Raw genomic sequence first — 16,878 nt, 5'->3', positions numbered from 1 at the left:
ATTTTGAGTCAATTTTGTATATAGTGTAAGGTCAGAGTTCAATTTCCTTCTTTTGCATGTGGATATCCTATCCAGTTTTCCTAAAACCAATTTTTGAATAGATTGTCTAAGTTTCTACTTCATATTTTTAAAATGTTTTTATTTTATTTATTTATTTACTACTCAGTATTTATTTATTTTTTAATATATTTTTATTGATTTCACAGAGGAAGGGAAAGTGAGAGATAGAAACATCAATGAAGAGAGAGAATCATTGATCAGCTGCCCCCTGCTGCCTCCTACTGGGGATTGAGCCCGCAACCCGGGCATGTGCCCTTGTCCAGAATTGAACCGGAGACCCTTCAGTCCTCGGGCCAATGCTATATTCACTGAGCCAAACCAGCTAGAACTAAAAATGTTTGTATTTATTTATTTATTTATTTATTTATTTATTTATTTATTTATTTAGAGGGATAGTTAGAGAGAGAGAGAGAAATATTGATGAGAGACAAACATTGATCAGCAACCTCCTACACACCCCCCTACTGGGAATGGAGCCTGCAACTTGGGCATGTGACCTAACTGAGAATTCAACTAGTGACCTCTTTTTTCTTTGCATGCCTTATAATTTTTCTTTAAAGCTAGTTATTTTTAGTGTTATAATATGATAATTATTGATATATGATTCCCCCCCCCCTTCCAGGGTTTGTTTCTTTTCCTGTTGTGGGTTGTTTGTTTAACGACTTTTCTAAAATATTTTGTAAAGTTTCTATTCTGCAATGTGGTCAGTAAAGTTTGTATTCCATTAGCTTAGTAATCAACTAGTTTTGGATTTTTTTTAAATCCTCACCAGAAGACATTTTTTCCATTGATGTTTAGAGAGAGTGGAAGGGAGGGGGAGAGACAGAGAAAGAGAAATACCAATGTGAGAGAGACACGTCGATTGGTTGCCTTCTGCATGTGCCCTGGCCGGAATCAAATCCAGGACCCTTCAATCCATCGGCCAATGCTCTAACTACTGAGCAACTGGTCAGGGCTCAGGTAGTATTTTGACAGAATTGTCTTAAATGCCTGGAGCCAAGAAAAGAAAAAGAGAAAGAAAACAATGCTCTTCCAATTTATGCAGATCACCTCTGTGTTGTGAGATTCCTTCAATGCTTAGCCAATCCATTTACAACTCCACCTTAGCCTTCAGTTCTGACTTTTTACTGCAATGTAGCTGTCTTTTTCTCCATTAAGATTTCCTCTGGTTCTACATTTATTTTTACTACATCCCAGAGTTCTACATAAGTTGACAGTTTTTGTCAGCGTATTAGTTGTTTTCGTGGAGAGACAGAACCATGGAATTACCTACTCTGCCATATTTTGGTGATGTCCCTCGATAAATATAGTTGATGTAAACTTTTTAAAGTCTTTTTTTAATTTAAATTATTGTTTAAAGTATTACATGAGTCTCCTTTTTCCCCCATTGACTTCTCCCACCCCCCAGCACATGCCCTCACCCCCCTAGTGTCTGTGTCCATTGGTTATGCTCATATGCATACATACAAGACCTTTGGTTGATCTCTTACTCCTTCACCCCCACCTTCCTTCATAGGTTGGATAGTCTGTTCGATGCTTCTATGTCTCCGGTTCTATTTTTGTTCATCAGTTTATGTTGTTCATTATATTCCACAAATGAGTGAGATCATGTGATATTTATCTTTCTCTGACTGGCTTATTTTGCCTAGCATAATGCTCTCCAGTTCCATCCATGGTGTTGCAAATGGTAAGAATTCCTTCTTTTTTACAGCAGCATAGTATTCCATTGTGTAGATGTACCACAGTTTTCTAATCCATTCATCTGCTGATGGGCACTTAGGCTGTTTCCAGATCTTAGCTATGGTAAATTGTGCTGCTATGAACACAGGGGTGCATATATCCTTTCTGATTGGTGTTTCTATTTTCTTGGGATATATTCCTACAAGTGGGATTACTGGGTCAAATGGAAATTCCATTTTTAATTTTTTGAGGAAACTCTATACTGTTTCCCACAGTGGCTGCGCCTGATGTAAACTTTTGATTAGTTTCCAGAGTTCTTATAAAGTTGATGTTGACTTGACCAGTTTACTTGCTGCTTTTGTGAAGGGAAAGACTTTTGGTGTTTCCTACTCTGACATTTTCACTGATATCACACAAACATAAGAATTCAAAAGCTGGGCAAATTGTCCATTATAGCAATATTTTTAATCCTCACCTGAGGATATGTTTTTATTGATTTAAGAGAGAGAGGAAAGGAGAGGGAGAGGGAGAGAGAGAGAGAGAGAGAGAGAGAGAGAGAGAGAGAGAGAGAATCATTAACGAACGATCGGTTGCCTCCAGTACATGCCCCGACCAGGGGTTGAACCTGCAACCTAGGCATGTGCCCTGAGCAGGAATCAAACTCATCCTTTTGGTGTATGGGATGATGCTCCAACCAGCTGAGCCACCTGGCTAGGGCCCCATCTTAGTATTTTATTCAACCAGAGAATCATTGCTGGAAGGAGACAATGTCTGGCCACTTTGAATTCTACATTGGCCTATTCTAGGCTCTCAGCTATAGCATTTTCGTTGGAGGAAGCTGTATATTAAAGAAGATAGGCCTTGCCCACCCAGCCAGTGTGGCTCAGTGGGTTGAGTGTCCTCCCATGCACCAAGAGGTTGCTGCCTCGATTCCTGGATCAGGGCATATGCTTGAGTTGTGGATGCAAATCCCAGTAAGGGGTGTGTAGGAAGCAGCTGATTGATGTTTCTCTATCATAGATATTTCTATCTCCCCTTCCTCCCCTTCTCCCTCTCTCTAAAAAAAATCAATAAAGGCATATTAAAAAAAGAAGATAGACCTTATTAAAGTGACCTGTGGCAGTTCTATTTGAGCAATCTCTACATTTTTTTAAAAGTTTGATTATTTAGCTTTTCTTCTCTTCCTCTTGCTTTTCTTTTCCATTAGCATATTTTCTTCCGTGTAATTTTCTGTTTGCTCTGATTTTTTTTTGCAGGTAACACGCATGTTAATTTTATTATTAAAAAATTAAGGCTTTTCTAAAACAGGTTTTTAGCCTGGCCAGTGTGGCTCAGTGGTTGAGCTTAGACTTATGAACCAGGAAGTCAGTTTAATTCCAGGTCAGGGCACATGCCCAGGTTGCAGGCTCAATGCCGAGTGTGGGACTGCAGGAGGCAGCCAATCAATGATTATCTTTCATCATTGATTTTTCTATCTCTCCCTCTCCCTTCCTCTCAAAATCAATAAAAATATATCTAAATAAATAAATAGGTTTTTAAAAAGTGAGAGGGAAAAGATTCAAGCTTACATAGAACAGTTATATTTTCCAATTGTCTTTTTACCTGGTGATAATATAAATAATTTTAGTATTGCTTTATTTTATTGCAGAGTTCTAAAATTGATAGATTAATATTTTTTCTGCCATTCTTTAGGTCATGGTGGTCATACATACCTGAAAGAAGATTCTGGTGGGTTGGGCTAATATTCAGTAAGTGCTTTTCAATTTACAATCTATTGAAGTTATATTTAACCCAATGATATATTTTTTTAAGTTTGTTTTTTCATGGATCCTAGGTTTAGAATAAGCCAACAAGATTCAGAGTATTTTTTCTTTTCCCAGATATTTTCAGTAAAATCCTATTTCCTCCCATAATTACATACACACTCACATACTAGTACACAGACATACTCATATAAGCATACTTTTCTATAACGAAAAATTACCTCAAGAACATATTTCTGTCTTTGCTCTACATTCAGGTCCATTTCTGTGTGACTAAGTCAAAAGCAAATTTAACTTCAGCTTCCGTTGCCTTGGCTGAGAGTTACAGTTGGATATTACTGTTCAAAGCTGCACTGTAGAGAAGCAACATTCCTAGGAAAATTATCCTAATGAGGGGGGGGGGCATCCTAGGAACAAATAACAGAAAGTGACAAGGATAAAGTTAATATCAATTTCTAGAAATTGAAACTGAAATAAAATCTTGCATTTTTGTTCTTTTCTTCTGGCAGAAGTAGAGCTTTCTTAATCATAGTAAAATAGAAATTAAATGCTTTCTGCTGTTCTTTGCTCTGGAAAACATGATGCATTTGTTCCTTATTAACTACCCATTTGTGCACATTTACTGACACTTTGATTAGTCTGTCATAACATATTAGAAACTCTCAACCTAAAAAAAATCAATCTTTTTAAAAATTTATCTTTATTTTTGAAAGTATTACAGATGTCCCCTTTTCCCCCCCTCATTGACCCCTTCCCCCCACTGTTCCTGCCCTCCAGGCCTTCACCAGTCTATTGTCTGTGTCCATGGATTATGCATATATGCATATCAATTTTTGATAAATCTCTTCCCATCCCCTCTCCCGGAAACTATCAATCTTGACTCACTAGAATAATGATAAAATCTACTAGAGCATCAGGAAGAACTACCCTGTTTTACAGCTGTTGGAATTTATTTAAATGGGAAAAAAGATATTGCTAAATTGGAATTCAATAGAAGTACAGAGTTTATGCAGCACAAATGTATGCTTTTGATTCTTTACATGGGCTGGACTTAACTTTACGAAGTGTAGTATATGTAAAAATTGGACAGATATGCCAAGTTTTGTGTATAGCCATGTTCTCTCACTTAACCATGAACGTTGTGACCCCTTTGTAGTGGGAATTGGAGAAACTGCCAATTTTGTAGGCTGTGCCTTTGCCCTAGCAACCCCTGGGTGCACTAAGTATATGTCAGGCAAGCAGATGTTTTATCTGGTACTTCTGTTAGCATCATCATAGTTTTACTCCAGCTTCCTCATTCTTATTTTTTAAATATATTTTTTTATTGATTTCAGAGAGAGGAAGGTAGAGGGAGAAAGAGGTAGAAACATCAATGATGAGAATCACTGATGGACTGCCTCTTGCATGCCCCCTACTGGAGATCAAGCCTGCAACCTGGTTAAGTGTCCTGACAGGGAATAAAATCTTGACCTCCTGGTTCATAGGTCAACGCTCAATCACTGAGCCATACTGGCTGGGCGTCTCATTCTTATTTTAATTCTTATACTATTAGTTCTGATAGTATTTTATTTCTGCTGAGAATGATCTTTTATTTTCCTTGTATCTTTCTTTACTTAGGAGTAAATTTAATTTTTAGAGTGTTCAAAAGATACTATATATTTCAGTGAATATTTGCCCAGGTATAAAGCCCACCAACTATAACATTGCTTAAATTGTTACTTCTGCAATAATTTTTCTTTAGTTTAATTTGTCTGCCTTATATGCCTTTGCTGCTTCTTTGTTCCTAGGAGCTTCCCAGTGAATTAAATTAACAACCATTTCTTATTCCCTATTGAAACACTAAAAAAAAAATCTATGTGGTGTAAGAAAGTTGTAATGAACTGGTCATTTTTACCACTTTTCCAAGAACTGTCTAGCTTAATTCTTGAGAAAGAATTCTAAGTTTATTTACCTTTTATCTGTTTCTCCATAATTCAGTGTTATGATCTTACTATTTGAATGGATAATTCAATATGCATGGGAACATGGGCTTCATTCTAATTATTCAGGGCTCTGTAATAAAGGTGGTCTATACCCAACATGGGGAGAAGAGTTCTACCTAGTTGCAGATGGCAGAGAAACAGAAATATTCAGATACTGATTTAAAAACTAGAACATAATTTCTGGTTAAAAATCACTTTTTGATTTTTATTTTAAAATTACATAATAACAAGTTAGACTATGACCAAATGTGGTTTATTCCAGGGATGAGGGTGATTAGAGGTAAGAAAATTTATCATCATAATCTATTATATCACTAAATTAAAGGAGAAAGCCCTATGATCACATAGATAAATAGTGAAAAGGAATTTGAAAAATAAGTTATCAGGAATGCCTAATAAAAACTCTAGGTAAAATAAGAATAGGGGAAAAATTAACAAAAATTAACTCAAAATGGATAAAAGACTGAAAGAATAAATTACATAGAAGAAAACAGATACTAAACTTATGAACCTTGTTGCTGCTGCTGCTTAAAGACCTGGGAAAATGCTGTTTTGTGTTGCTTTTGCCAAGTAGTATGACTGCTATCAACAGCTAGGAACCACTTTATGCTATTTTTTTAAAACCTGGACTTTACAGGAGGTATACATTTTGAATCCCAAGCTCATGCGAAAGGAGGCTTGTAGTTACAAATCCTCACAGGGAAACCCTTTTTCTGCCTTCCCAGATCCCAGGTCATCTCCCTATGCTAGTGAATTTTTGTCCAGATTTTTGTTTAGTTTATCCTTATCTATGGTGTAGTCCTTTGAAAGTCTCAACTTTCTATAGGCGCCTAAGTTCCAAAACCCCTGTCTTACTTAGTCCCAAGGCTCTTTCTCCTGCCTCTACATTGCCATCAAAACCTAAGCACCTGCCCTAGCCTGTTTGGCTCAGTGGATAGAGTGTCGGCTTGCGTACTAAAGGGTCCCAGGTTCAATTCCTGCCAAGGGCACATGCTTGGGTTGCAGGCTTGATTCTGAGCCCTCGCCCCCCCCCCCCAGTAGGGGGTGTGCAGGAGGCAGCCAATCAATGATTCTCTCTCATCATTGATGTTTCTATGTCTCTCCCTTCGTCTCTGAAATCAATGAAAAAAAATTTTTAAAAAACACCAAACCTAAGCACCTTACTTAATAGATAATCAAGCCACCTGGACCCCACAATCAGAGCAGCTAAGACTTCTAACCCTGACTAAAAGTTCTGGTTTTCCGCTTTTCATTTTGTGTTTGGACTCATAGTGATTTCCTTTACTTACCTGAAAACTCATCTGTACATTTAAAAAGACATTATATTTTATTCTAAATTTTTAAATGTTTTGTATTGTGGAAGGATTTTTAAGTTATTTTGGTCACTAAATTACTGGAAATACACATCATATATTATTTTTAAAGGAAAATAATCATAGGATGGCAGGCAGCATTGGCTTAGACATTAATTCTTTATTTAAAAGACCATCTCCCTTTCTTTCATAGAAGAATGTAAATGGATTTTTTCTGCCCTATTTCATCATCTTTAAACTATTTTTGCTTGTCTAAAAAAAAGGAAACAAAATTGTCAACTTACCAGTTATCTTAGGTCTGCTGCCTCTTTTAATTTTATTTTTTATCCTAATCTTGGCACATTTGGCAGAATACCAGCTTTGGTGACAGGTTTCTTTGTGTGTGTGTGTACACATTTAGTTTTATTGTAACAAAGCAACTTGTACACTTTTAACGTTTAAAACTGAGCATTCTCTTTTCTTTCCAGTGAAACAAAAAGAAACTTTAAAAATAAACAGAACAAAATTACAATAGAGAAATGTCAATTCTGAATAAGATCCTACAGGTTATGCTGATTCTCCCATCGAGTGGCAAGGCTCAAGTCATCATTAGGAGAGAATTTTATTTTAAAAGTGCCATATTAGACTGCAAGGATGTCCGTTAAACATCACAATTAAACATGCCAAAGGAGAAGCCATGTTGTCAAAATGCCCACTTAACCCACCCAAACATCTCAAACCCACCCTTTGCTGACCTTCTATAACCCCCCCTTTTAAATTTTTTTTCTTTTTTTAAACAAGAGAAAGTAGACAGATATATGTTGGTAAATGCTAACTGTCCATATTCACATACAGACACAGTGTAATCTCTGAGCCCAATATACAGAGAAAGGAGGAAAAAAGCAAGAATTCTATGTACTACTACACAGGGGCCTAGCCACCTCCGGCTCCCAGCAGAGCTAAGGGAGCAGAAGTTTTTTCTTTTTTCCCACAGAGCACGGTGGTGTTGATTCCATTAAGTTTTTCTTGAGACAGGAAGGGATAAAAATGAATTTGGAACTAGAAAGGGGCAAAGATTCTTTCCCCACTGTATTTGGCTCAAGGTACATCCTCCCCAAATAAGGTGAGAACCATGGTGTAAAGGAGAGAAAAGAGTCCTCAAAAAGAGGGCGACTGAGCACAAGAGGGGGTGGGGGGTGGGGAGAAAAAGAAAATTAAAAAAGGTTGGAATCCATCAGTGTTCATTAGTCATCTTCTCCTTCATCTTCCTCTCCTTCTTCCCCCTCATCATCATCTTCATCTTCTTCACCTTCATCCTCATCTCCTTCATCAATATCTTCCAACCCTTCCTCTTCTTCATCATCATCATCATCATCTTCATCTTCTCCTTCCCCTTCCTCATCATCCATGTCAGGAACCAAGTAGTACTGTAATGGATTTGGCCAAATGTCATCTTTGATGACTTCTCCCAACTCATCTGCACCTGCATCAGAATGGTCAGTGAACCAGGTAAAGAAGCTTTCCGGTTCCTCATGCTGTCTCTTCCTGCTGGCTTTATTCTGTGTTTGACTTGAACGTTTCGTCAAATCCTTTCCAGATTTCCATTTGATTTCAGTGGACTCTGAGATGGATCACCACTCTCATTCAGATGAAACTCTTTGGAGAGAACTTTATTTTCGAAGTAAGGATTTTCATCAAAATAAAAATCTATTCTGTAACCTGATTTAATATCTTCAAATTATGTCACTTCAACTCTTGTCAAATAATGCAGCGCCTCTTCATCCTCTTCCCCAAGCAGTGCAGACACCTGTGGATGGCTGACAAATGTTGTTACCCCAAAATTTGGGATTTTGGCGATCAATTCTGACCTCTTCTGAAAAAATGGTTGGCGGAGTTTTTTATATTTCTGTTCTACTTTCAAAATCTCCTCACTGGCTTGTTCATTAAGTCTGTCTATTTCATTTTGTACTTCATCAATATGTTCAATCTCTTCTTGCTGTTATTTTTCTGAGGTCTCGCGGGCCGGCGTGGTTGGAGTTGAGCTCGTTTTTACTGACTTTGGCCGCCGGTGGTGCTGCTCCGCGGTTGGGGGGGGGGGGGCGGGGGGGGGGAGCAGGGAAGAGGAGAGAAGGGAAGGCGAAGGGGGCGGGCAGCGGCTTCCCTTCAAGCCAAACGCACGCGGGCGCTCGCTCAGTCCCGGCCGCCTCCTCCAGCGCCGCTCGTTCTCCCTCCCCCTGCCCTGCGCGCGCTGCCCTCGCCGCCTGACGAGGAGGGAGAGGCTGGGGCAGCCGGCCCGGCCCGGCCCGGCTGCAGCTTACAGAGGGGAGGCGGCGGCGGGCGGGCAAGCGGCTGGGCTCCTTCACTCACGCTCCGCGATCCAGCTCGCTGCCTGTTCTCCGGTGCCAGGTTTCTGGAAAAGGACTTTTTTTTTTAAAGGACTATAGTGAGTGTGAGGAGAAAGATGAACCTTACAGATAGATAGATAGATAGATAGATAGATAGATAGATAGATAGATAGATAGATAGATAGATAGATAGATGATAGATAGATAGATAGATGATAGATAGATGGATGATAGATAGATATAGATATATATAGATATATATAGATATAGAGATATATCTATTTATATTATATATAATGGATGAGTCATTTTTAATATGAGAAAATTGATGAGATTAATGATTCTCAACTTTTTTGGTGAGCTCTTCTACAAAAATAAAAGGTGCTTGGCATGCTTCTTAGAAATAAAAGGGTAATTTATTTCCTTTCACACATTTCAGGAGCAAATTAATATAACCTGGATACAGAACAGGTTGTAAATGGGTGAATCGTCAATGGCTAGTCATCCTCGTATTTTCCCTCTTACTCCTCTTGTTTAGTCATCAAAACCTAGCCCATCAACCTTGGAATTACATTTCTACCTTAAAAGTTTATCAGGTCTTTACTTCCAGTCTTCTCCTTTGTCAGTCCTGGGCACTGATGTGATTGTAATCTTCCTAAAACACAGGCTTAAAATACTTTAGAGGTACCCCACCGCCTTTAAAATAAAATTCAAAGTCCTTAGCATGGCATAACTAAAAAAACATCTACTTTGTGATTCTCATTTCCAGAGATTCTCCAGCATCTACTTGCATTTAAATTCCACCAGATTGCCAGGAAAATAGTTAATGAAAATATTATTGATGAGTTTGCTTCCATTGAAATCCAGGAAAGTAAAATTTAATAAATTTTGATTTTGGTATAGATAAAATATTTATCTTTAATGCTGTGAGTTTTAATCTATCTACTTTTCAATTTTTCAAAAGATTTTCCATCTGCTTTAATGTTCTAGAAAAAAGTTATATGTATATAACTTTGTATATGGGGACCACATTTTTCCTTTTGTCAAGGGCACATGCTCCAGTATGGCTTGGTGTGTGGCATTTAGAATTTTGATATTTTCTTCATCATGGATTTTTGAATTATTTTTATTTTTAAATATTACATTAAAATTTTATATTTCTGGATTTTTTAGTTTTTGGCATATCCTTAAATTTTGCACACAAGGCGAGTGCCTTACTCAACCCACCCTTATCCCAGCCCTGCTTGAGGTCCTTAGAAATAAATAATCTATTTGATTCTGCAAGTATTGTAGTTAAAATATGGGGCTTTTATTTTTGGAAGTGGTTTCCATCAAACCTTTCCACTTTTTAGTACAGAGTTCAGAGTTCTGAAGTGGGGAGAATTTTCTTTTATTTTTAAAAGAATATTTAATTTTTGAATAGGTAATACATTCATGATTCAGAAGTCAAAAGGCATAAAGAAAAGATACGTAGTAAAAAAACAAAAAAGTCTCCCTCCCTCCCCTTCCCCTAGATCATCCAGTTCCTCTCCCCAGAGGAAACTAATGCTAACAATATCCTTCAAGAAATAATGTATGGCCCTGGCTGGTTTGGCTCAGTGGATAGTGTCAGCCTGCGGACTGAAGGGTCCTGGGTTCGATTCTGGCAAGGGCACATGCCCGGGTTGCCAGCTTGATCCAAAGTAGGGGGCATGTAGGAGGCGGCCAATCAATGATTCTCATCATTGATGTTTCTATCTCTCTCCCTCTCCCTTCCTCTCTGAAATCAATAAAAATAAAAAGAGATAATGTATGCTTATTCGAGCAAATGTGTACATGTATTTTAATCACCCCATGTATGTCTTGAATCTTGCTGTTTTAATTTAACAATTTATATTGGAGCTCATTCCATATCAGTATATTAAGAGGTTTCTCACTCTTTTCTGTTGTTTCTTGGTATCTCACTATAGTAACATTATCTAACCAATATCTTAATGAGAGGCAGTTGTTTCCAGTTCCTTTCTACTATAAACAACGCTGCAGTGAATAACGTTGTTTATATGTCATTTTGTCCATGTGAGTACATCTGTAGGATGAATTCCTGGAAGTCAATTTCTGGAACAGAAGCTTTGTACATCTATATTTTGGTAGATATTGCTAAACTGCTGTCTGTAGTGGTGGTACCAACTTACACTCCCATCAGTAATGTAATAGTGTCTCTTTCCTTACACCCACACACAACAGTACAGTGGGGCCTTGACTTATGAGTGTCCTGACTAACGGGTTTTTTGAGATACCATTGAGTTGACAGAGTAATTTGAGTTAACGAGCTCCTTAACGAGCTCGGTCTCAGAACGAATTAAACTTGTAAGTCAAAGCCTCACTGTATCATATTTTTGCTTTGTTAGTCTAATACATGAGATGATATTTTAGTGTAGGTTTTTTTTCTTTTTATTTATTGATTTGAGAGAGAGAAATAGAAACATCGATTTGTTGTCCCACTTATTTATGCATTCATTGGTTGATATCTGTGAACTGAACCCAAAACCTTGGTGTTCTTAGTGTATCGGAACGAATCTCCAACCAAATGACCTACTCAGCCAGGGCTGTTTTTTCCCTTTAATCCTCACTGAGGATATGTTTTTATTGTTTGTTTGGTGTTTGTTGTTGTTGTTGTTTGTTGTTGCTTTTTTAGAGAAAGAGAGGGAGGCAGGGAGAAGACAGAGAGCGAGAGAGATGAGAGAGACAGAGAAAGAGAGAGATAAAAGAGAAGCATCGAGCGTTGCCTCCAGTGAGTGCCGGACCAGGGATGAGTGGAGATCAGATCCGCAACCCTCTGGTGTTCAGGACTATGCTCCAACCGAGCCACAGGGCTAGGGCTCAGTGTAGGGTTTTTTCTTCTTCTGTTAAACATAAGCATATTTTCACATGTTCAAGATCCATTTGTATTTTCATTTCTTTGAACTGCCTTCTCTGTATCAATTGCTTATCTTTCTATTGAATGATTGGTCTTTTATTGTTGATTTGTAGGGGCCCTTTATATAATGAGGAAATTAGTCGTTTATAGAAGTTTCAAATATGTGTTCCCATTTGTTGTTTTTCTTTTAACTTTGCTTATGGAAGTTTTGCTGTTTAGGGTTTTTTATGTAGACAAAATTAAGAACCATTTATTTTATGGTTTCTGAGTTTTGTGGGAAGTCTGAAGCTTAATGAAAGCCCAGTCTGGAATAAAGACCGTGGGATCTTGGTAATCACCATAGCAGGGAGAAAGGGAATGTGAATCAGAGGTGACTGGAGAATTTTGTAAAATTCAGTAACTTTTGCAATTTCTTCATATTTATTCTGTGTTGTCACATGTCTATTTTCACATAGTGATTCAAAACAAAACCCTAAACATCCTAAAGGCCTATGTGTTTGTCTCAAATAGGAAGAATGAGGTGAGTAAGGAATAATAGTAAATCTACTGGGAAGAACCCCGCAGTGCTGGCAGCTTTAAGAAGAAAAGAAAGCATCCTTAGGACCTTCCTAAGGGAAAGGAAAAGAAGAAAGTGCTTGAAAAACAGGGGTCAGCTCTTTTGGCCTGGTGGTGTATCCAGCCACACAATGATGAGGAAGGATGGCTGTTTAGAAAGAGAGTTAGGCAGTGTTGGTAGTTGCCGGGGTCCAGCCCCAGCAGGTCCAGGGGTCCCCAAAGGTGTGGACGGAGTCGGCGAAGAAGGAATGACACGAAGACAGTGTTCAGTTGATCAGCAGCCTAGCCAGGATCTCCAGCCAGGATCTCCAGCCAAGTTCTGGTCTGGATCTCCAGAGAGGTTCTGCTTAGGATCTCCAGCCAGGTTCTGTAGCCATGTTCTCTTGCTAGGTTCTCCAGCCAGGTTCTGTCCAGGTTCTCCAGCCAGGTTCAGTCACCAGGTTCTAGTCAGGTTCTCTTGCCAATTTCTGTAGTCAGGTTCAGTCCAGGATCTTTTGCCATGCTCTCTCCAGCAAAGTTCTTCTGTCTGTAGGTTCTGTGTAGGTTCTGTCTTCTTAGTTCTGTGTTCTAAGCTCTGTATTCTAAGTTCTGTGTTCTAAGTTCTGTCTCTAGTTCTGAGGCCAGTTTCTGTCCAGGATCTTTTGCCATGTTCTCTCCAGCGAAGTTCTTCTGTCTCTAGAGAACGTTCTGTGTAGGTTCTGTGCCTAGGTTCTGTCTATCTTGGTTCCGTATTCTAAGTTCTGTCTCTAGCTGTCTTATTACATCTGTATTTATACCAGTTGATTCAATCCTATCAATCTCTATTACAAAGGTTAGGGCGTTTCTTATCTCCATTCCAGGGAGTAAAGATTATGTAGCTTAAGCATGATTGTTCATAGTAAAGTGATTAATTTCCCGCCTGGCACTTAGTTAAGAGGTTTTATTCCCTCCCTAACTTCAGGGGAAAATCCCTACCTGGGGAAACACCCTTTCTCAGAGACCTTGGTTAAAACACATAGTGCCAAGAAGGTGAGCAAACATATTAAGAACAGTATGCCATATATGCCAGGTCCCTTGAAACAGCAAGCATGGACCGGCTCCCGGCAGGTAGTTTCCTTTGTAGTGACAAGGTACATCTAGCAATATTGTAATGTTATACTTTTAATTTAAACAACACTGGTTTAGTACACAATTCAGTCATGTTATGTCGCAAATGATTTAAGCCAGCGGTCAGCAAACTCATTAGTCAACAGAGCCAAATATCAACAGTACAACGATTGAAATTTCTTTTGAGAGCCAAATTTTTTTAAAAAATATATATATATTTTAAATATATTTTTTATTAAGATATTACATATGTGTCCTTATCCCCACATTATCCCCACCCCCAGCTCATGCCCTCACCCCCCCCCCCCCGTTGTCCGTGTCCATTGGTTAGGCCTATATGCTTGCATATAAGTCCTTTGGTTGATCTCTCCCCCGTAGCCCCACCCTCCCTTACCTTCCCTCCAAGGCCCGACAGTCCAATCAATTCCTCTCTGTCTCTGGATCAGTCCTTGTTCATCAGTGTATGTTGATCATTATATTCCACAAATGAGTATTGATTTTTTACAGAGAGGAAGGGAGAGGGATAGAGAGTTAGAAACATCGATGAAAGAGAAACACTGATCAGCTGCCTCCTGCACACCCCCGACTGGGGATGTGCCCGCAACCAGGGTGCATGCCCTTGGCCAGAATCGAACCCGGGACCCTTCAGTCCGCAGGCCAATGGAGAGTCAAATTTTTTAAACTTAAACTATATAGGTAGGTACATTGTTATTAACTTAATTAGGGTACTCCTAAGGCTTAGGAAGAGCCACACTCAAGGGGCCAAAGAGCCGCATGTGGCTCGCGAGCCGCAGTTTGCCGACCACGGGTTTCAGCCTTAAGAAGTTAACTATAGGTCTGAAGTACAGTTTAACAAATATTTCTGAGTCCCTGGATCCCCCACTGTTTCCTTTTTTCCTTTCCACTCTTTTCTCCTTTACTTAATAAAGTAGGATGTTAAAACTCAAGTGACATTTTATCTTTTGTTTCCCTCTTGACTTGTTTCTAAAACTTCCAATTAAAACTTATAGAACATTGTATTTGTGAATAATCTTTTAAATATTTCTGACTTAGGGGTATGCTTATGTTCCTTAAATTAGGCTACAATAAACAACTCCAGGGGTTACCTAGACACTGGAGCTATAGAACTGGGGAGAGCCATTTATGTCATTCTCTCTCTGCAGCCCATTCAACATGATTAGTTCTGCTATCTTCCTTACAGTCACTTTTGCTGCTCTGAATCCCACAGTATCCTGTCATTGGCACATTTTTCTATACCCTACCTCCTTTTCTATCATGTTTTACTCCCTTTCTACTTTATTCCAGATTTTTCTCACAGCTCCCCTATATTACTAATGTCTCCTCCTGTCCATCCCCACTTCCACTCTCTGAACTAAATCCTCCAAATGTTCCTGCCTGGATTACGGAAATATTATTACTATTATTTCTCTACTTTTATCCAGATGCTAAAGTGATCTTTCTAAATGTATGTATGGGGTAAGGGGGACTTGCATTTAAGTAATTCTATATTGTTTGAAAGTTTTAAAACGTGTGTAGTACTTTTTTCATTAAAAAGTGCAAATATCATCGTCATTCAACTGTTTAAAATCCTCCTATAGTTTCCATTGATTGTAAGATAAAACTAAAAGTTATTTTTTTAAATATGTTTTTATTGATTTTAGAGAAGAAGGGAGAGGGAGAGAGAGAAAAACACCGATTGCCTGCCACCTGATGAGGACAGCCCACAACTTGGGCATGTACCCAGACCAGGAATTGAACCAGTGACCTCTTAGTACATGGGATGATGCCCATCTAACTGATCCAAAGTGCAAAACTCAAAATTCATATTATTACATGCTCCATTAACTGTGCCACTTCATCAATTAATCAGCTTCATTAAGTGGCTTCTTGCTTTTCTCTTGTTCTCCCAGATGAGTCTGCCAGGATTATCAAAGATGCTCAGTTCTGAATAATAATAATAATAGCACCAATTAAAGCATCTATATAGTCTTCCAAGCATTTTACATGTGATTTCATTTTTCAACTGTGTAAGGTAGGCATTACATTTCAGTTTTATAGAGAAACTGAGGATCAAAGAGGTTAAGTGATCCTCAGTTTCCCTAAGGTCACATAGGTGTTGGCAGAGTCAGAATTTGAACACAGTTCTGCTTAGCTTTAAAACTTACACTCTTTCCACTATACCCGTGGGCAAACTGCGGCTCGCGAGCCACATGCGGCTCTTTGGCCCCTTAAGTGTGGCTCTTCCTAAGCCTTAGGAGCACCCTAATTAAGTTAATAACAATGTACCTACCTATATAGTTTAAGTTTAAAAAATTTGTCTCTCAAAAGAAATTTCAATCGTTGTACTGTTGATATTTGGCTCTGTTGACTAATGAGTTTGCTGACCACTGCACTATACCATCCCATCTCTGGAATGAAATGTTCTGGTCATTCTAGCTCTACCTTTTAAGGAAACATTACTTCCTGTCCTATATAATAAAAACCCAGTGACTAAACAGTGGAACAGGGGTCCTCAAACTACGGCCCGGGGGCCACATGCAAATACAAATATTGTATTTGTTGCCGATTTGTGTTTTTACTTCAAAATAAGATGTGCAGTGTGCATAGGAATTTGTTCATAGTTTTTTTTTAAACTATAGTCCGGCCCTCCAACTGTCTGAGGGACAGTGAACTGGCCCCCAGTTTAAAAAGTTTGAGGACCCCTGCTGAGTGGAACAACCAGAATGACCAACCAGTTGCTATGACAAGCACTGACCACCAGGGGGCAGACGCTCAACACAGGAGCTGCCCCCTGGTGGTCAGTGTGCTACCACAGTGGGAGCACCAGTTGGCTGACCAGGAGGAGCAGCTGCTCCCTCTGCGAGCCCCGGGCTGACGACCAGCAGGAACCTGGGCTGTGATGGTTGCCTCCTCACCCCAGGCTCCTCCTCCTCGCTCCCTGCTACCTCCTCTGGATTCCTGCAGGCCATGCAGTGCTGCCTCAGGGCTCACAGAGCTGACCCTGAAGGCTGGGAAGCGGGTCCGTGACCGCTGTGGAACTGAGGCCTACTCCGCTGCCTCTCAGTGCTACTGTCCCTGGGCCCAACCCCGACTGGGTCCCCTGAAGAGGCGAGTGCTCCAGCTCCACAGAAGATGCCGGACCAGGGAGCAGCCACTCAGAGGGCTGGTCCACAGCTGCTTGGCTGACCGGGATGAGCAGCGTTCCCACAGCGGGCAGAT

General features: G+C 39.4%; 1 pseudogene; it reads right to left on the bottom strand.

Annotated features, from left to right (window-relative positions):
• Positions 1–7,994: 7,994 nt before the first annotated feature.
• On the bottom strand, positions 7,995–14,898 carry LOC118653423 (annotated as a pseudogene).
• Positions 14,899–16,878: the final 1,980 nt, after the last annotated feature.

Source organism: Myotis myotis, unplaced genomic scaffold (genome assembly GCF_014108235.1).
Source record: "Myotis myotis isolate mMyoMyo1 unplaced genomic scaffold, mMyoMyo1.p scaffold_m19_p_4, whole genome shotgun sequence".
Taxonomy (NCBI): Eukaryota; Metazoa; Chordata; class Mammalia; order Chiroptera; family Vespertilionidae; genus Myotis; species Myotis myotis.
This window is presented reverse-complemented; position numbering and strand designations above follow the sequence as displayed.